General features: G+C 36.6%; 1 protein-coding gene across 2 annotated transcripts in view; it reads right to left on the bottom strand.

Moving 5' to 3' along the window:
- The window catches only part of CADM2 (cell adhesion molecule 2), a gene marked incomplete at both ends in the record, with an annotated part of 565,681 nt that overhangs the window by 19,578 nt on the left and 523,475 nt on the right, over positions 1-22,628 (bottom strand). The window lies entirely within an intron of this gene.

Below are 22,628 nucleotides of genomic sequence, written 5' to 3'. Positions count from 1 at the left end.
AGTTAAAATCCTCCCTCTCTCTCTATCCTACCTCTCTTCAGGGCTGTGCATTTCTGTCACAGCTGTTGATTTAAAACATGTTGTTGGAAGCATATGTACATTTAGTTGATAGGGTATATCACTCATTTGCATTCACCACTACTTAGTTTAAACAATTCCCTTTTAGCATCTTACGACAGGAATTTACAGATAATTGACTAATTTTCTATACTATTAACATCTTAACACTTTTATGAGAACACAGAAGAGAGCAGTGTATGTGAAACCTTGGAAGGTTTTCTTATAAGCACTGTTTTTTCACAGAATTTATCTTCCAGTTATTAATAGGCAATCTGTAGAAGCCAAAATGCACAGTTAAATGTAAATCACATTGTCTAGTGTTGCTTAAATTTGTTCTTTGAAACATCTGCTTTTCAAGCTGTATTTACCTGTCTGCTGAGAGTCAGACAAATTACAGCAAGATTTTTTTGCCTGAAGAGATGTCTGTCATTTCACAGAACAGATGCAACGAGAAGAAGTTGACTTCCCTTTTTCTGAAATATGCTGGAGAAAAAAAAAAATCCCAGAAAACCTTGCCCTAACAAAACAGTTTGTTTTCCCTTTACATCCAAAAAGAACTCTACCAGCCAACCCTTTAAACAAATACTATCATGACTGAGTCCCTCATCAGAGGCTTAGCACTGAACAGTTTAACACTGTTTTTGCTTCATGCTTGCTTTACTTTCAGTATCTAAGGACGCAGTCTTGTCCCATCTGACTCAATATACATTTCAACCTTTTAAATATTTAAAACATCTTAAAACTACCACTAAGAGCTGTTGGCTGACAGAGATGGTTTTCCAAATCCAAACTACTTCTGGGACCTTTCTAGTGTGAAGTGCTCAGAGATGTGTTTCTTCATATGGAGAATACAAACCCCATTCTGCAAAGCACTGAACAGGTATTTTTCTCATGCACATATTGATGTGGTGGCCTGGCATGTCTATAACACAATGTCACTGAGAAGGCTTTTTGAACCAGATTTGCAATCTTTAATGGAAGTCTGTCTTGTTAGAGAACAACTCTTGAATTGTCTCCAGCCTGGTGGCAAAGAACCACCTTGTGCTGCTAAACCCCCAGATGTAAGCAGTAAAACGCCAGAAAAGATCATATTGATCATTTCAATTCAGTCTATGTGATTTTGGTATAACTCCTTCTTGTGGATGAGTGATTTTTTAATTTTCTTTTAGAGACAAACTTTGTAATCATCTATTGCAGAAATCCTTGTTGAAAATGCTGACACATAAAAGAAAATTTGAAAGAAATAATAATTTTTTTTAGTCTGTAGACTAACACAGAGAAACAAATACTGAGGGAAGTGACAGATAAAATCTCTCTTCTTAATTATCAGTTCCCAGAATCTGACTTCAAATTATTCCATCTCTTCATGTGCCAGCAGGCTGGACAGGGTTGTTGAAGGACTAAAAGAACTCCAGAGTATGGTCCTTTACAGGAGCAACAGTGTGTAGAGGATCCATGACACTACAAAAGTACATGCTCTGTGGGTTGCTTAAAGAGAAAAAAATGTTGTGAAACTCTCCAATAAAACACTTTGAAATGTCTCATATGTACCTTCTGAGGAAACACAAGAAATGGTGCCTGGGATTGCTTTTTTGTAACTGACAACAGCACTTGATATCAGATCTGGCTTTTTGAGGCAGGACCTGTGTGAAACAAGCAGCTGTGCATCAAAACCAAAATATTCTTCCAAGCAGCTACAAAAAAGGCCCAAGACATAAAAGGACTGGTAATTATAATAGCACAAACATAATGAGCTCTGAGTGTAATTGATGGTGAGTTGAACTGTTCTTTCAAAGAAAAAAAAAACCAAACCATCAAACCATTTTCAATGTCTTTAGAGAGAGTTATTCTACTGCTAACATTTTAATAGTGTTTTTACACCTATATTGCACAGGAACCTTTTATTCCAAGAACACCCTGAAAACTGGATGACTCATTTCAATATGTTACACCTTGTTAAACATTTTAAACAAACTTGAAAATCAATTATAACAAAAGAAATGTTACACTGGTTGTGGAAATTTTGGAAAAAGCAAAGTAATGTTTTCTTCCCAGTATTTTGTGCTTGTTAACTTCTTTTATACAGAAGAATAAGAACATTAAATATTTTAAGATATTTTAAAGAAACAGAAAAGACTGGAAGGACTATGAAAGAGGGAAAAGAATCTGCCCTAAGAATGCAAACCTCTTTCTGTCCATTTTTCTTCACTCTAGTTCATAAACATTGTTGAGTTACAGTAATGTAACCATGACTTTTGGTGCTTCCTACCTGACAGAAAATGCTAAAATTCAGCAGAAAGAACTCACAGTACCTTTGTGGGTGACACCAACCAGGACCAAGAAAAAGTACTGGGTACATTTGTTCTCTCTGCTTGCCAGAGGTGGGGAAAGGAAAGGCAGATTTTCAGAAGTTCCTTAGAATAATGAATTAAAATCAGCATGCCCTTCTCTTATTTATTGCTGGTATTAGCAGCAGGAGTACCAGTTTTATTTAACATAAACAGCTCTCTTTACCATTTGGGAAAATTAGAATTAGTGTTATAAACTTGCCTTGTGTTTGCTTCCTCCAAATGCTGCCCCTTTGCCCACCATTTAAAATAAATGATAAGAGGCTCTTTAAATAGTGATGGGAAATAAAATATATATCTTTCCCTGGTTTTCACTACTGCCCCTTTCTATCCTTAATGCATTTAAAGACAGAAGAATACCAACAAATAAATAAAATACAAGGAAGAACAGAGGCTCTGCTTTGGATTTGCTGTGGGTGCCAAAGCATTTAGTATTATCAGGGAGAGGGTGCTGAAACATGGAATGACATCCTCTCTGAAAAGAGTGAGGATGAGAATAGCTCCAATGGTCAGCCCCTATTAGGCCAGCAAGAAACTTCAACCAGCAAAAACAGATTTCAAGGCAGAATACCAGTCAATGCTCTAGTCAGTGTTGCATGATTAGCAAAAAACAGGTGGGCAAACAATTCATATTTTAGCATGCTTTCCCTTTTTTTCTTCTCTTTTTTTCCCAATTAGCTGCTTGCTTTGCTGTTGCTAAATTCCTTTTGTTTTTAAAGAATTTCAGTCCACTGAAGCAAAACTGAAGAAAAGAACTGAGAAAATGATGGGGCAACTAGGCAGGTAAAATCCTTCTAAATCCTACTCCAAACTGCTTAATATTCTGAATCCCTACTTCAGGGAGATAAAAAACCCTGTTGGCATAGTCTGAGTTGCACTGATGTCTGAGTAGGAAGAGTTTACTGTAGATTTGGAAGCTTTGCTTCTGAAAACAAGGAAAGAAAAAGCAAGAAATTAAGATTCTTCTGTTATTCTGGGGTTTTCTAAAACACAAGCCCCAGTGATAAAGAGAAATATAAACAAACAGAAATTAGAAGCATTAGAAGTGGTCACAAACTGCTGAAGGTCTCCATTTAATTAGCATTCAAACTGATAGCGAGCCATCTAGCTCATTTTGATTCATTATGAAACACTACTGGAGAAACAGAAAAATAACATAATTCCTAATGATTAAGACTGCCATTATGTTTATTTGTATAGGCATCAGACTCTTTTCAAGTTGCTGGGACCAAGCCAGGATTCCAATTTTTGCCTGAAGCAGGCAAGAGACTTTGCTGAAACGAAATGTTAACATCCCTATTGCAAACAAAAGTGTGCCTTTGTGAGTATGTGCTCAGTTCAATTGCCTGAATACACACACAGGGGCAGAGCCTTCTCTGCATCACCCAGGGGAGAAGAAGTGCTGATAAATGTCTGCTATATATCCTTTAACATACCTCAAGCACCATGTGTATTAGTACAGCTGTAGCACTGCATTAAGATGAGATTTCACTTTCGTTTATTCCTTAGCACCAGGAGATACAACTGGGACACATTTAATGGGTGGGTCCAGAATCAACTCAATACCTTCACCTACCCACCCTAACTCCCCCAAATTATCCAATTCTGAATATTCCCTTCATATATTCAGTGTAATGTGCACCATTTTACACATGGAATATTTTATACATGAATTTATTAGGTTGAACTCACAGGGCTTGAGCCCTCTAAGCCACCGTTCTTTAACAGCTTTCAGTGATGTGTAGAATCTAAGAGCCTGTTCAGGGTATGTAAAACCAAATAACTTGGATGAAAATGTCTCCACAGATCATGAACTTCTACCCACTGACACCTCTCAAGCTGTTTCCTGTCCTTTTTGTCTCACTCATAAATGGGTGAGCATTGACAAAAAACAAGAGTAAAATCCACACACTTTTACACTGTCAGGGCTAAAAGTCAGTGCTTCTGCTTCATGACTGGCTGTGCCTTCTCCTGCCTCTGTACCAGAGGGAGAGGTGTGACTGACTAGGATGTGTGTCCTCCTGGCAGCTGGAGTTCCACCCCAGCCATTTCAGGAAATTCAGGGTCAGAAATTACATTCTGCTAAGAGGAAAGAACCACAGCAACATCACAGCTGGTCTCCAGCAGAGGTATCTGCAGAGCAGCATGGCTCTCCTTTCTCTGTCCAAAGAACCCAAGCACATCTTCATATATGCTCCATGACCTTCCTGAACATGAAAAGCAGCTGGAATTTTATGTGCATCACCAGAGGAAAAAGGCCAAAATAGGTCTCTAACGACACAGCATATTTTCCCAAAGAAAAACCAAAACCAGAATCAAAACCCGACAAAAGCTCACAGTATTGTTTCCTTTAACCCACTATATAAAATTCTTATTTTTAAGGTTCCATTTATGGAATTTATAACTTCTGAATATTGAAAAATGTGGGGTTTTCGGGCAGGAAAAACCAAGCATATGTAAAAATTATTCACAATGTTCTTCATGATCATATAAGTCTTCCTCCACTGAGATCATATAAATCTTCCTTCATTGGTACTAGGCTTAAATTTAGATTTGTCTAATAGTCACCAACTTAATCTGATTCTGTAAAAACTGTGCCAAATTTTTTACCTGTGTTTGCTGTGTTAAATGAACAGTGACTTACACAGCAGCATGTTTACACGGTTTGTACATCAGGAGGATTTTAGCAGTAAATTATACTGCTAGGAGATTTAGGTTAACTATGTTGGATTAAGGTAGAGGGTTGTAGCAGTTGTGATTTAATCATCTCGCAATATTCCGTATTTTTATCTGTGGTTATAAAATCTGATTTTGTATTACTCCTCTCTCTGCTTTATGTTCCTTATTCCTACCATTATTGTAACAGATGCTCTTTGGGTTTCCCCTATCACTTCTGTTAATTGTGGAGCCATTACTGCTATTACAACCTTGAGCCACCCAGACAGTATTTCTTTGCACACACCACCAGTGCAATTGCCAAATAGTTTGATAATCATTTTACCACTCAACTCACACAGTAGCTGGCCATAGAGGGAAATTATTTTTTCCTTTATAGCAATAAGACTCACATTTGATGAGTATGGTATCAGATGGTATCTTTTTTTTCCCTGATAAAGTGAATTATATTGTAAGATGAGTAAATGCCTTTTTCATCTGTAACTTTTATTTGCATTATTTGGAAGGAGGAAAATTCATAATTTGGTTTTATGATTTTGCAGTGTCTTTGAAGCTGAGTGACTTGGCAATAAAGAGTCCAAATTAGTAATTAATTTTGTTAAGATGTGTTACATCACTATTATTTATGGCAATAATGGGGGGGGGATTAAGCTGCACTCTCAAGCATCTCTGTCTCCTTCACAGTCATTAGACTTTTATTTAGCTTACAAATAGAATCTTAAATTTAGGGGGAAAACTTGCAAATTCTGTAACAGCAAAAGAAAACATACTTTATTCAAAAACATCCTTTAAGAAAGCAGAAAAGACTTTTATGACTACATGCATAATCAGTTGCCTGTGTACTTTTATGTTTTCAGGGTTGAGGCCTAATTAAAATACACCATGGTACCTTTGAGAAATTATTCTCTGTGACAAAAAGTTCTAGCATTTGTTATTCTTCAATCCTAGCCATGTCCTAGTCTTTAAATTTTACACAAGCAAATAAATGTAACTTGGTAAAAATAATCTTTCAAAATAATGCAGACTACTTAAACAAACTAAGTTTACTGGTTTATAACAAGACAGCCTCCAATTGAGACTGAAACAATTTTTTCTTTTTACCACACAATCAGGAGAGCAATTATTTTAGTTTAGAGTTCCAAACAGTGTATTGAGAGCACATTTTCCAGGTAGTGCTAGAGACAAGAGTGGGCAGGATAACATAAAATGTTCTCATGTTGCATGAAGATGTTTTTCTAGCATCTCTCTCACTTTCTTTGTCTCCCTCTGCTAAACCTCACTTTGCCAAAAAATGGTGGAAGCCTTTTAAAAAAATATCTTAAGCCAACAAAAATTTCTAAAGGGCAAGTTGATGAGAAAAAGGGGGTTCACAGTGGTGTTTAAAAATTCTGATGATTTGTGTAATGATCACTGCCTTGGTCTGATTTTTAAGACCTGTATCAAATGTTTTTTACCTATGTTTGCTGTGGTATGTGAACTCTGCTATCAAGAGCAGCATATTTACATTGCCTGTACCCCAAAGATGCTTTTATAACAAATTATGCTGTCACAAAATTTATTTTAAGTAGAGTGGATGAATGAAGAGGTATATTACAGCTGTGATTTAGTCATCTTGCACTTTTAAGTATTTTTATCTGGTTATAAAATTATTAGATTAAAATTTATTTTTAAAAACATTGCAACAAAAATAGCCTTATAGTCTAGGTATTTTAGTCAACTTTTGGAAAGGCACACTTTGATTTAACAATTTTATTGTTCCAAGTAGTAATTAAAAGTATGATTTCAGTTTATGTTTTTTGTAATTTAAATGATGACAAATAGGACATTTTTTTTCCTGTGCAGACAAATCTGAGAAAACAGGAATGTCTGTACTAGATGGGAAAACACCACCATCTAGTCCAATTTAATTTACAACCAAATGAAAAATGGAATACTTAAAAGTTTCCCTTGCTCACTTCACCCATTTTTAGACTCCAGAGTCTAGAAACTTTCTGCATTGGTGACTGTATTCACATCATTCACTTTTTTCATGTCATTTCTAATTTAATTTAACTGCTGCCACCTCTCTCTCCAGCTCTTCTCCAAGGTGAAGAGTGCTAGTGTGTTTAATCTCTCTTAGCAAAGACACCATTTTCAAAGATCAGCCATCCTTCTCACTTTCTTTCCCCCCCTCATTTCGATCACATTTTTTTTTGCTGCTGGATGAGCAGAACTCCACTCTGCATTTGCAAAGCAGAGGTGCAGCATTTCCAAAGCACATCCTAAGGGGCACTCCTTAAGGTCCACCTTGCATTTATGAAGTGACAAAGCAATGATTTCTGTTTGGGTTTCTGCCCCTCTCCTTGCTTGAAAATCATTCTTTCTCTCCAGCAAAAGACAAGAATGCTGCAGGGTCAGGTGACAGTGACAATGACACTGTAGAGCTCTATCACTTGTTTCCTGGTAGTGTAATAATTAAAACCACTTCAGGTACCAAATGAAAGGTTTTGTGCTCTTCACAGTCCTATAATATCTCAAGCCATTTTACAAGTGGCTTGTAAAAATAGTGCTACTGGGCAGGAGGGATTGAGGGGCATTACCCACTTCATTATGTGAAGGAAAAATATGCATAATCTTTCATAGATTTTTATACATACTTTGACACTGAAAATTATGAACCTTTCCAAATTTAATAATAAATTTTACATGAACTGCAAGATGACCATGCCTTTTTGCTAAACACTCTCACTACATTAAAAAAAAATAAATCTGTGGAACAGAAAATGGGAATGTTCAGGATATGAGTAAATAATTTTAATTTGTTTTAAATTTCTGTCTTAAAATATAGTTGTACTACTGCTTTCTAGCAGCAGCAATATTTAGCATTATCTACTATGGTACTGCAGATGCTGAGAGATATATTCGGAAAAGGAGTAAAAATTTGAAGTCAAATTACTTTTTCTTTCTTTGAAGCAGGTTCTGTGGACACTTCAGACAGAAATTGGGTCTTATCTTAATATTCACACCTTATCAAAGTTGTGAAGTGCTACATAAAATGAGCAAATAGAGTAAATGCTTGATAAGTACATAACAATATAAATGCTTTAAGCTTATCATGAAAATTATTTATCTATAATAACACAGACTGGGTGCCAAGAAAAAAGAACAAACCAAAACCCCTCATTTTTGTTCTACTTGTCTCAGTATGCAATGAGTAAATGGAAAAAAAAAACCAACAAAAAGCAAATTAATGGAATATTTTGGTGTGATTATACCACAGTGCCTTCTAGACAACCTTCCAAATAAACTTTCTAAAGTAAAGTTCAAAGAATGAAGTTTATCCCTAATGTCAAGCAGGGTCCTAATGTCCCACAGACACACATACATTTGAATTAAAAACCAGATGTAGCTTCCCTGATTTCCACAGGATTGCTGATACAGCACAAAGTGGATGGGTTTGCAGGATCAGGGCAGCATCTGCAAGCTGAATACTGCCCCTTGTCCAGAAAACAAGAAATCAGGTCACAGGAAGGCACCTAGAAAAGTGTTAGTGTTAAGAATATTTTGCTTTTTTATAAAGTCACAAATGAATTAAATTAGTATGTAATCCTAATGTATGTTGAATGTCATATGAAGCTGACAAAAAGTTCCTAAATTTTAGTACAGGCCTGACAAAATGTAAAGTTCAGGCTGAGTAAAACTCTGCTGGACTGCAGGTCCCATTCTTTGCCATGCTTTTGCCCTGCTATGTATGTAAGGGGTGCTGCCAATGCAGCACAGCTCTGCTGCTGATACATCATTTTCCTTTTGATTGCTGAAAGAAAAGCTGTGGAATGCAGTCAGGATTAGCTCACATTCTGACAACAGTGAGTGGGCATCACGTATTTTTCTGGAACTTACCACCTTACAGTCTTAAAACCCACTTTTTCAGTCCTTGTCCTTTCATTTTTAGGTTTTTATCTGTATTTTTCTTTCACTACAATACAGGAAATGCAAAAATAATAATGCTAATGAAATATCAGCAGATAAAACTGAGATCATAAAATATAACATGTTGATAGAAAGAATAAATTTATGGACATGGGCCAATCAATTACAAATAAAATAAAGAATAGGGTTTTTTTTGGCAGAAAAAGCGTGCATTCCGTTTGGAAAATTCAATTTACCACATTTGCTAATAAATAACTAATCCACAGTATTTTTTGACCTAGATCTGATGTCTGAAGTTAAGCTTTAGTTGATGTTCAGCGCTAATGAAGCCAGTTTTTGGAACTCTCAACTGACCAAGACTGAGATTATTTGACTGCCATTTTCCTTTTTCCCTTTTCCAGCAGCCATCCTTTTAACATACTTCTAATATTGCAATATGGCTAAAATAACTGCCCTTATCCAACACTGGTCTTTTGAACACAGTATAAAAGACCCTCTTCTAACCCTTATAAAGAGAATTAAAATAGCTTTTTCAAGCATTAAAAAGCCACTTATTGAAGGGATCCAGCAACAGATGGGGAAACGTATGATTGTAACTCTTCTTAACGTTTGTGTGCCTTTTAAAAAATTACATTATTCCATAACTTGAACCCTTTGATTATAATTTATTTGGAAGGGAAGATGACCTAAATTTTCACGTGTGATATTAAATGTAAAGCTTAGATCTTTCCAGGCACCTCTCTCAACTGGAGGTTTGCGAGTTCCAGTGCAACCTTAGGCATCTGCTGTGGCTGCCATGATATAAATGCTAGGGATGAATAGAATACAATGGAACAAAATAGCACAGAACAGAAAAGCCATGGTGAAAGGGACCCACAGTGATCATCCAGCTCAACTGCCTGATTGCTTCAGGCCTGACTCTCAAAAATCTTGATTGATGGCATCGTCCAAAGCCTCCTAAACACTGACAGGGATGGGGCACCTACCACCTCTCTCTCCAGGAAGGCTGTTTCAGTGCTTGACCACTCTCTTGGTAAAGAAATGTTTCCTAATGCCCACTCAGAATCTCTCCTGGTGGCAGCTCTGAACCATTCCTGGAACTGAATGCCAAGGAAGAGATCAGCACTTCCCTCTCCGCTTTCCCTCCTCAGGATCAGCCTCTTTTTCTCCAGACTAGGCAAGCCCAGAGTTCAATTAAATGGATTAATACCAATTCTGACTCAGAATGAAGAAGGAAATTGAAATATGGCATATCCACAATATTACCATGAGTACATTCCTTTTTAAAATTAGTTAATCGATAGTAAAAGTGGGATAAATAAAAAGTGAATAATAAAAAGAAAAAGCGTGAGAATTATGAGATTGAAACGGGCAACAATAGGAAATATGATGTTACAATGCACAGAAGAAGCCACTAATTTTCTTTTATCCAGATTTGTTTGCCTTCCTCAACCATCCTGGCCAATGACAGACCCATTGAATTTTAGACACTTGTGACTTTAAACGCTCATTAAGAGTTTACCCTGGATTCTTTACTAAGGTTTTTGAAAGCATGAAGAATTAGCAGCATCATTCTGTAGCCAACAAAAGACAGAGAAAGGTTTGAGACATGTCCCATCCTACAAAACCTTAATCAGATGACCCCAAAAGAAATGAAGACTGTTTTATATGATCTCTGTTTAAATGCTAGGTGTTGAGTATGTTTAATTTCATTTACATTGAGAGACAAAAGTGTAATACAGGATTGTGTTTGAATACTGAACTAAACTCAAATACTGCCACGTATCAACCAACTATAGAGTAAAAGAATTTTTTACAAAATGGTTTAATATGGTAGGATTTTGAAAGCTGTTTTGTCTAGAAACCAGGACATTTACTAATAGGTTTAGAAGCCTATAAAAAAAGGCAACACATTGTCAACAGCAAAAAAACAATTTAAAAAAAACCCTCTGAATGTATTTGAGCAGCATTAGCTTCCAAAACCCTTGAATCTGCTCCTTATGTTCTGTCTTCAGAATGTAACTTAACAGTTCATCACTTTTTTAATAAAAACACACATTTGAAAATGTGTTTTAGACTGACCCATGTGTTGCTCATATTATGAGCAATGTTTTTTGTTATCATATACAAGTGTATGCAGGCACTGCCTGTATAAAAAATAAAACAACAACAAAAAAACAAAACCAGAAGAAAAAGTCTCCTCACCTTGAACTTTCCTGATGTTCTTAATTTCTCCATAACACTGCAAATATAACAGGATCAAGATGTTTCCGACTGCATACAAGCCATCTATTTTATTATAGGGTTGAAGACAAGCCCACACTACTGTCAATTTCTGTTGTGTATGAATTATCCCTCTGAATGTTTATTTGGTTGAGCAGAATTATGCAGAAATCCTACAGTCCACTCACATTTCTTAATAAATATAAAGAAGCACATTCTGCATGGGAAAACAAGACTGAAATCTCTGAGCATCAAAGTAATTTGAAGTAAATTTTTCACAGAAATTATTTGGTAAGAATTAGTGAATATTACTCAAAAGCCCCAGAAAGTAAAAAGGTGAAAATTTTCATCAGACAAAAACCATTAACACACTTCCCCAGAGTCATGTTATAGTACAAGGACCTACACTAAAAACAACAAAAAATCCCATAGAGACTGGGAATACATAAAACCAGTCACAGATTACTTGGCACAAGGTCCTGTGGTGGAGGAGAGCCAACCTGAATGCAATATAAGTCTAATTTCTTCTTAGTGTTACTAACTCCAGAAATATTGGGAACAGATGCTTCTGAGATGAACTGGAGGGGGTAGGGCTCCGGAATTAGGCAACCCTTAAAAACTTAAATGACTCAGGGCTGCTATTTTCAAAACCACACAGTTTACCCCAAAACCTCACAACAACAGTCTGACATATGGATGTCTACACACACAATAGCAACTCAGCATTCACACTAGCAAAACTGTATTGTAGGTGATAAATGAGTTCAGGATTGGTGGCAGTAATTGTGCCAAAGAATCTCAATGTGTGCCCAATATTTGCAATTCAGCCCAGTAACAGAATGGATTCCTGCACTGGATTCAGTAATTGATTGAAACTCAAACATCAGAAATGTTCCTATCTACAGAAAACTGCACCAAAAAAAAATTAAAATAAAGCTTTACATATTCATTTTCTGTGACATTCTCATTGTATAACAAATTAATATAGTTTTAAAACCCAGCTTCTGCCAAGTCTGTCCAGGGACCTGGTCCAAAGTCAATGCTAAAAGTCCATTACAGCGCTTTGAATTCATTAAAATGAAACCTGTCCCTTCTCTGTTGGGTGCTGAATGCACTTCATGACCTGATGTGTATACAGCAGAGACTTGTTAGCCACAAGAAAAGAAGCATACAAAAGACATAAAATGTCTTCCTCAAATTGTCAATCTGGAGGATTTTTCTATCTTTTCTTTTTTTTCCCCTTTTTTTGATATATTCCCAAAAAGATTTATATTCTGGCCTTTGTTGTCTGGGATCCTTGTCTCTTACCCTTTATGCCAGAGAAGGAAATTGTACATTAAGGTAAATTGCTACTCCTGATACTTCTTTCTCTTGACTGATGGTTTTCTATTACAGGCTTGCAAGAATTCAGACTGGAAAGAAACCCAAGCATCTTGATTGAAAAGATTTGATACATTCTTTTCAAATTCATGCTATCTAAATCACAGCAGGATGACTTGTAATCAAAGTTTTTCAAAAAGAACATAAATTTGGGGAAAAGGAAAAGGCCATTCAGCCCATTGCAAGTCATCCTGGTTAACACAGTTCTTCCAGAATAGTATCTCCCTTCTTCTTTAATGACCCCAGTGCCTCCAATTCCAAACTTGGCTCAGTAGGCTATTGAAAAATTGTATTTCTTTTTGAGTGAAAAGTACTTTCTTGTGTTGGTTCTGAATTTCATTTTTTCAGTCAGTTCCAGTTCTGCTTCCCTGTTCAGTCTTTTATAGTCAGCCAAACAGTGAGTCAAGTGTTACTGAATAAGGTTTTCCACCCTGTATTTCTCAGAGTAGATGAGTTTGTAATTCTCTCTTTTTCTCAATTTTGCAGTGACAAAAAATGAACTCAGCTGTGATTACGAGACCGTGGACTTCAAACCAGACTTCTCTTCCACTCCTTTCCTTTGTGTGTGTTTGAAGCTAATCTTTTAAAACACTGGCATTTGATTTTTGTTCACCTGTTTGCCTTTGTTGACTGCTCACACACACACACACACACACACATGTGCCAGCTCCTCCAAGCACTGTGGCACCCCCTTTTCTCCACAGTGCACTCGCTGAACCTGACCCAGAAAAGACATCTCAAATGACTAACACAGGAAAAAAAAAACCCAACAAAACCAGATGTGTGATTCAGTAACTTATTTCAATGCTCTGAAAAATGCTAAAAAAAAAAAAAATTACCTTAAGAATACCCTTTTTTGTATTCACAGTCTGAATAACTTCACATGCAAAAATTAATAGGTCAGGTTAAATAATCTCCTAAGTCACTCTCTGTAGATTTTGCTTTTTTTTTCCTTTTTGTTCTGGGAATGCTATAGCTTCAAGTTTCACCAAGGTCATCTTTCATCCAAAAAACTTAATATAATTAGTATCAATTCTGCATTTTGTGAGGCTCACACTGGAAGTTATTAACTGTGTTTCAAGTGGAGTGTCAGAGAAACGAAGGGCAGAGAGAGTAATCTTTTCAGCTTCAAAGGCACAGTTGATGACTTTAGTTCACTGGTTAGTAAGAAAGACGTGCATTTTTTATTAAAGGTGTTACAATACATCTGAAAATATAAGCATTTTTCTCTCTGTTTTCTTTCCTTTCCTCATTTCTAGAACTTGGCACCACTTCAGTCTTTTTTTTAACATCCCACATAGCACTGGAACAGTTGCTTTAGATGTCCTTGTTGTTAGCTATAACAATATTTAGTTGTATACTTTTGCTTGTAACAGTGAAGCACTTCATCAATACCTTGACAGCACAGAACTTGCCAAAATCTGCTTGCCCAGTAATAAATATATAAAAAAAAACGATTTCAGTTTTTGTGGGTAGTGCCTTTAAAATACCATAAACACCTCTCCAAATTAAGTAAAACTAAGCTTTGTGATCCCATATAAATACAGCAACAGTGAAGGACATTCAACAGCAACCATGTGCTTAATCTTTCTCCCTGCTGTAATAAATCCAATATATAGCCCTTAAAACTCAACATTAAAGAGGTGCTTGACAATACCTTTAAAACAAATCAAACCAAAATCTTAATAAGATCCTAAAGATCATAGACTCAGTTCTTTCAAATGAAATACAAGAATCAATTTCAAAGCATATTTGCAGAGTCTTCTTTATAATAAATATTTGCTTTTGAGAAGAAAATGCATATGGAATGTGAACCCTTTAAGAATCAATCTATAGCTGTTTAACCTCAAATACACTAAAGTGAGAAGCAAGGCTCAAGTTTGCAACAGTGAGGATAACTAAGTGCTGAAGAGAAACACCAAGGGGAATCTGTTTCCTTAGGTCCTAAATTAAGTCTACATATGTCCTGGTGCATGCTCTTTAATAAAATAAAGGTTTTTGTGTCTCATTATAAATCCATGAGACAGGAAACCATACAAAAATTTAGGCTAACCTACCCAGGAGGTCCCTCCGGACTGAGAAGATCACAGATTTTATCTGTGAATAAAATCAAAACTACATACAGTCCCACTGAAAACTAATGAGCTTATCTATATGTACAGTTTTATTTGGAAGAAAGGAAAGTACAGCCTATTTTTCTATGGAGGAAATACTTTGGATGTCTACAAGCCATTGTCAAGCTTATGGGGAAGCACTGACAATACACTAAAAATTGTCTGTCTCTCTTTGGACTGGAAAATCCAGATACATCCACTTCAGAGCTACCTGCAAGTGAGATGGGATAAACTCATTTAACCAAACTGCTTGTAGAGATGTAAATACTAGGTCACCAAAATCTCTTGAAATCAGTAGAATTCTGGCTTTTAAAGCAAGAGGTACAAAAACCTACTTTTAAAAAAATTATTTTTTTGAAAATCACATTTTTAGCCTGAAGAGAGCAGGAAGTTAGTACGAAGTTAGTTATATATAGTTTTCACATCTTGTTTACACAGGAATGTTAAAAACCACTAACTTGAGGTCAGCACCCAACTAGAGGTCAGATGAAAATGCTTAGTGTGACATTAGTACACACTGTCTCTGGTGTAGCACTTTACACAGAGCTGGTGGCACTCATGACTTCAGTCCTTCTTCCCAGGGACTTTTTTTGGAAATGCCTGTGGTTCCCTGCTAGCTGCGTGTGGGGGCTGAGCAGAAGGAGAGCTAACACCTTACAGCCTGTGGCACCTGAGGCGAGGTCTGAGGCTGAACTCAGAGCAAAGGATGCTCTTGGCAGGCAGTAAAAATGCTCCCAGTAGAAAGGACTCTTAATTTGGAGAACCTCTGGCACTGCCAGTTTACAATAGAGACTTGTCAGACTGCATAATTCATATGCAGTAGAAAAGAAAAAAGAAAAAAATAAAAGCCAAAAAACCAGTGTGATCAGTGCTTAGGCTGGGAATGTTTGAATTCCTGACGCATTGCTGAAGCCTCTCCGGAGCTCAGCTATATAATGGAATCTTTATCAGACCATCAACCAATTGTGATACTTATCTCCACAGCCTTGCATTTTGGGTTAAGTGATAATCCATCAAGGCTGGAAATCATTGTGTACTTTTTAAGTTGCCTACTTCATTACTGTGAGCTGACAGCTGGATGGATTTGTTAGCACTAGAAATATTTGTCCCAGACACAAAGAGCAGGTTCCTAATATATGATATTAGGATATTTTCTTTCATGTATTCAGCACACCTGTAGCTTAATCTATGTCTCATTTATGATACTCATTTACTTGGCAAACTATTCAGATCATGAAATCTATCTTTATTTGTTCCAGAAAGCAACAGCCTCATTTCATGAATAATATGACCAAATAATGTGTAATAATGACGACGGTGTTCATCTTACATCATAATGGCTGTTAAGCAGAGAAAATTGCCATCTTATAAATGGCACAGGTCTCTGCTTTAGTTTCTAAAGATAAAAATTGCAAAGCACAAGTACTTTTCATGGCAATGGAGGTAACTCGCCTCATGTGGGTCATGTTGCCAGATTTTTTTTTTTGGTTGTTAGACTGCATGAGTAATGCACATGTTGCCTTGAGGATTACTTTTGGATTTATATTACAACTATAAAACATCTTTTAAAAGTATCTGAGAACTGGAAATTCCACACAGAAGCATTTGGGTTTGATTTGGGTCTGCTCACAACAGACATCAGGGTATTTCCATTTTTCAGCATGTAGTGATAATGCAGTTTTATATATAGTTTCACACTGCATGAAAAATTTCCTCCTTCCATAACCACATTCTGCATATACTTACTGCCCTGTTGTCTCTAGGACATAGGAAGATATCTCATGTGGATGCACCAATACCCCAAAAGCCTAGCCTTAAATTAAAAAAAAAAAAAAAAAGAAATATTATTTTCATACTATGTACAACCTCTTGCTTGCTTGGAGCTGGTTGAGCTGGTGTAGTTTTGGTCTGTGATCAACATGCATGTAAACACGTAATATTTGCCATTATTCTAATTCTATGGGGACATAGAAATCTGTAGGAATCCAGCCAATAAAGTATGAAACTGCTTGAGAATATTTGTTTTGCTTTGTTTTTTTCAATCTTGCTGTTTGTGTTGTTTTTCAGGGGAGGGTGTTAAGGGGAGGGGTTTAATGTTTTGGGGTTTTTTTTTCCCAGATTATGTTATAAGAAGGTTTTCCTGGCTCTGTATCTATCAGACCTGAAAACCAAAGAGCTCTTTGAGTTAGAACAGATGCTACAAGCTCCTCTGTTGATCTTAAATCTGTGAGCTTTGAGAATTCACAGGACTAATTGCACCACTAAGCCTGACTAGTGGAATGAAACCCTAATTAAATGGTGCTTCAGAAAAGGAACAAATACTGTGCAACCCCTATAACGGGCACTGTGGATGACTAAGCCTCATAAAAATATCGTTTTAGAACTTAAGAAACTCCAAGTCCTGTTCACAACAGGTATATTTTGATATTAAAAAAATCCAGCAGTTTTGTCTATTAGCTGGCTGCAGATGCTAGGGAAGATTTTTCAGCTATTACTCAGCTGTAGCTGGTGCATATTTCACCTGGCTATTGGCTCTGACCAAAGCAGTCCTGTTAAGAGATTTTGGAAAAGAGTCCTCATCATGGAAAGATCTCTTTGGAAAAGAGATCTCATCATGGTCTAACATAGGTTTATTGTGATTTTTTAACACACCATCTATACAGCCAAGGAACAAGTAGATTGCAAAAATAATGCTAATGAGAGAAATCAGTATAAAATCAAGAGATGGCAGTTCTTGAAAGATGGATGATGAAGAATTGAATGTCTAATGGGAAAAAAAAAATCTAAGGCACTGTTGTTTGGATCTCAAATTGTTCGTCCTTCTGACAAATCTAGACCTTGGGTAAGCCACTAGGAGACTAGTGCAAAAGTAGGCAGAAAGAAGAAATAAAACCTAGAAAGTTCTAATTTTCCTACGCAGTTTGAATAAACCCAGCCACAAATTAGGTTTTATGTTACTGCTACAGCTATAAAGTAGTATATAAATGAACTGGCTTTTAGCTGGCTGTCTTAAGAAACTGCTTTTAACGTTAGACAAGGATTATTTTTATTATCAGAGCTGAATGCAAGTAAGCACGCACAACTACATTTAAAGTGTAAGTCTACCTTTATCTCCTTTGCTCCTCACATATTCTATAGCTTTTCCTTGCTTTGTTGTTTCTCTCTTTGTTAATATCCCAGCCCACCAAGTTATATTAATCAGATATTGAGAAAGAAAAAATAAAATCACAAGGAAAGAACTCGTAATGTTTAGCATTTTTTGATAGGAAAAAGTATGAGGACTACAAGTACTGTTCAAGTAGTTTCTTCATTTAAGCTGCCTGTAATGACACAGTTATTTATTCTGTTAGGGTTGGGTTTAGGCGTGGGGTTTTTTTTTTAATAGAGACTTCAAGGTAAAACTAGGAAAAAAAACCAAAATAACCTAATTTTTAGCTGGATGGCTGTCATTTATGCTATTAAATACAAATATTCACACCTAAAGTCACAGTGTTTTTCAAAAGGATTACATCCTCAAACCCCTCCTTATGCCATTGTAAACTCCTAAGTTTAGCTCCATAGATTTTAAGAAATCTTTATTTCATACCAGAGCTAAACCAAATGAAATAAAGTGGATTATAATAAGGCAGGGATTTCACTGATATATAAATATGTGCATTTTTGGTTTAGCGGTCACCCTGACAAATAAACTCTTGATCTCCCCAGTGCAGCTGCCTGAGAGCAGCATCACGTCTGTGCAGCACACAACAACTTCTGGAGATGTTTTCAGGCGTTGCTATATTAAGCTTTGAACATTCTGGTACAGTCACCATCCAAGTGAGTCAGCTGAGCCTGAATCACTCTGATACGTGCCATCAAACTGAATGGATCTGTCTTTTGAGATTGGGTTTGACATTTTTAAATTTCCACCTGTTTGGGTGGTGGAGGTGAGGTTTCAGTCTTCAGTAATAAGTAAAAATAAGCAAGATTTATAACCTCTTTGACTTTTTTTGTTCCTTGATAGAAATAGGATTTAAGCAAAACAAAACAAAAAAATTCTCTGTTTGTGTGTGTGAGTGGGTGATTAACATAATGAGAGCCCATGGGAAGGTTTTATGTACATTTGTGTGCACAGGCTTTTTCCCTCTGTGAATACAGAAACACAGAGCTGTTCTGACTTGAGGTGACTTCTTCTAGACTGTTAATCACACCCCCTCTCCACCTACAGGACTTGGAAAGATTGGCACAGCACCACCTAAATTAACTTTACATTAACAAAGAATTTCTCCAATGGAAGCATCCCTTGTTTCACTGTTGGGGCAAATCCACAATCCTCTTGTGCCTCTTCCCAATCATAAAAGGGAAAAATTGCACAGCTTTCACAAATAAAATTACATAAATCTGATAGAAAGACTGATGTACATACTCATACAGTGTATAATTATTCTTTCAGTAGCCCTCCAGATTTGTTTCTTCTCCTCATACATTTTATTCTCATTTTGTACATTCCTCATCACGGTTATTAGGCTTTAAGATACCCTTGACAAATATATAAAGGGCAATATTCCTCACTGGAATCAAATTATGTTTAGGGCTTTTTGAGTTAGTAGGTAATGTACCAGTAAAAGAATAATTAATTCCTGAAGGACTGCGCACAAAAACAAGCATACGTTTTCTGAGAAAGTGAAAAGTTTGACTAAACAGAAAGTTTATGAATTATCATGCTGTCATCCAACTGGATCAGCAGCCTTTTTCATGTTGTTTACTAAATGCCAGGCAAATCAGGGCAGCAATGAATCACATAGTTCCAGAATTAATTGATGACTTTTGGAGAATTTTCTTTCCCATGAATTAAGGCTTTTGGTATAGAGGAGGTACAATAATCAGAATGCAAAAATGCCTTGTATTCACAGATTCCATTGGCTTCTTATACCCTGTATCTTATGCCTGCAAAGACATTTCCTGTAACAGGATGTGAACCAATGCATACTCAAAGTGGACTATGCAAAAGTCATGCAGAACAGAGGAATGTCTTGTAAAACTTGCCTGAGGAGATTCTTAAGTATTAAGCACTAATTTCACAACAAAATTAGTCAAATGTGTCTAGAAGGTTTATTATGCCAGCTATGGGAAACCCAGTTCAAAGATATTATCAAATAGTATACACTGCTACGGTCTGTGGAAAACTTGTTTCCTTAAGACATCCAATAAAGCAAGGGAAAGAAAAAAAACAAACTGAAAAAGTGTTGATGTTTGAGAATATAAGGATAGTTTCTCACATTAATGTCCTTATATATTTTTTCATGCCAAAAATCTTGTTGTAATACGAAGCAGAGGTGTCAAAGGAAAATATGTGGTACTTTATATGGTACTTTTTGCTCAGCTAGCAGCAGATAGTACTGAAAAACCTGATCTTCTCTGCAATGGCTCTTATGTCATTTGTGCCTCTGTGGGGTGGGTGCTCTGACATTGCAAATGAGGCTCAGTCTTGCATTTCAGGATGGCAGAACCCCACAGCAGGCACTGAAAGTCTATCAACATTATTTGTTTATGGGTCCAAGACAGATAGGGGATGAGGAGACCCAAGGAGATGCACCTTGTCCAATTCCCTCTGCCATGGGAATAACCCAATTGCACCTTGTCCAATTCCCTCTGCACTTTGAAATAAAGTCAGGATGAATGGAGTTAAACTTAAATAGCTGAATATCTGAAGTCACTGTCTCCCATGCATATACAGTGTCTCTGCTAAATGCCTTTGCCACTAATACAGGGAATCCTTTTCCCCACTGAAGTTGGAAAATTACTCTTCATCAGAGTCATATTGCCTTCTGCTTTGAAAGCAAAACCAAACAAGCTGGTGCCATCAGCTTCTTTGCAGACCATATCTATAAGTTTGCTGTCCTTGTTCTTTGATCTGTCTCCCTTTGAGCTCATTTTTCACTGTGACATCCCCGGCTACCCCCCATTAGAAACAGCACTCCAATTGTCTTCCACTGTTGGCTAAAACACCAATTACTTTGGCCTTGTCCTCATTATTCATGATTAATGTCTTTATTTTTTTTATTCATCTAGTGTATTTCTAAACATTTTTGTTTTGTTAAATTTCTCACAACTTGCTCATTTCATTTTGCACCTGGTTTCATGCCCGTTTTCCTGTTTCTTCCATATTTATATCTTCCATTATTTATGTTTATAGTAACCTTGTTTTTGTGTTTTAGTGAGGTTTGATATCTTAGACTGTTAAAAAACCCAGTTTCATTCATTCATGACATGTAGTAGTACTTTCTCTGTGCATTGGGAATAATGATCATTTTCCTTTGAATACAAGATTTTGAGGAAACGTACTTCCCACACTCATTTGTCCCTCTGATTATCTCCATAAGAGACTCTATCTACCACTTCCTTGAGACTGAAGTGGTCTCATCTTTTCAGCCATTTTGCTGCATTCACTTCTTTCTGGGAAAAGTGAGTGCTCATGTTTGAGCAGTTGATCACCCAATTTCCTTTTACTTTCTATTAAAGCAGCATCTCTGTAAGTGTAGCATCAAACTGCATGCATTCTCCCATGTGCTAGAGCTGAAACACATGAAGAGTTCCCCCGTTTCAGACCATTCTATTGATACTGGACACACAAATAGTGAAAATGAACACTCCACAGGAAAGAAAATGAGGCCTTAAACCACACTTAGGAGGTGAGACAATGCATTAAAAACATCAGTACGATCATAACAATGACATAGTTATGACCACATAACAAGCAGAAGAAAACAATTCATGAAGGGCAGCAAACTTCAGCACAGCACACCAAGAGCATCGTCCTTCCAGGATGTGAGCCCTCAAAAAGTTGGAAGCTTCTGTGCTTTATACAAGCCACTCTTTTATAAAGACATGGAAATTCCTGTAATTCTGTTCCTTTTCAGGAAACATTCCTCCTGCAACCTCTTAGACCCATGAACACTGGGCTGTTTTCCACGGTCTAGCTTTCTCTTTCTGAAGGAAAAGGACTACTACAACACTTCCTCTCACCATTAAAATAACACAATTTCACATTAAAAGTAATATTAAAGATTAGAAAATGTAATTTTAGGTCTGATGTCAGTTTACCACATGAAGGCCACATTATTAAATTATCTGTGCCCTGTGGAGGAATAATTAGGTGATTTGATACTATGACAATTTTTATCCTTGCTAGTTAGGCAGGCCACTACAACTGACTAATAACAACACATCTAGAAAGAAAAGATGTCATAGCTGTCTTAACTTTCCTGGCCTAACTGCACCTCATCATGTCAATACTTGCAGCGTGGTAAAAAATATAATTTCCTCTCTTTTTGTACAATGAAAGCTTTCAAGAGACCACATAGGAACCCTCTGCCATTTCATTTACCACGAGAGATTTGTAGCTACCCAGAAGATGATAATCTGTAAAACCTTCTGAACACATCTTCCCTATTTAACAGTTATCTGATCGGCCGCTGAATAAAAGAGTAAAATAACCTTTATATTTTGCTCATAAAGAAATGAAGCATTACTAGAAACATATGAAAAGCTGTAACAGAAAAAGCCCCAACAGATGGGGATCAGGGAGGGGAGGGAGAACTTTTAGCTCATTTACTCTAGCTCTAGTGAGATAACACCCCTAAATAAGGAATGCCTTAAACTGCAAAGGGCTAACAAGGGTGATGCATCACAGTGCCTCTTTGTTATCAAGCAAGATTTCATCAACAGAAATTCCAGTGCTGAGACACCTAGCTTGTTTTAAATGGTAGCACCCAAAATAACCAGCCTTAAAAAGGTCATGTTTATTTAAAAATAGGTTGCTAGCATTTTGCATTAAAGTTAATTTACTAACCTTAAAAAATTAAATGCAAATGTATACAAATAATTTAAGCATCCTGTCAAAGTTCACATACACGCTGCTAGAGCAACGGCAACATTC

This window comes from Fringilla coelebs, assembly GCF_963513975.1.
Source record: "Fringilla coelebs genome assembly, chromosome: 2".
Classification (NCBI taxonomy): domain Eukaryota; kingdom Metazoa; phylum Chordata; class Aves; order Passeriformes; family Fringillidae; genus Fringilla; species Fringilla coelebs.
Note: the sequence above shows the minus strand (reverse complement) of the source record. Positions and strands in the feature narration are given on the sequence as shown.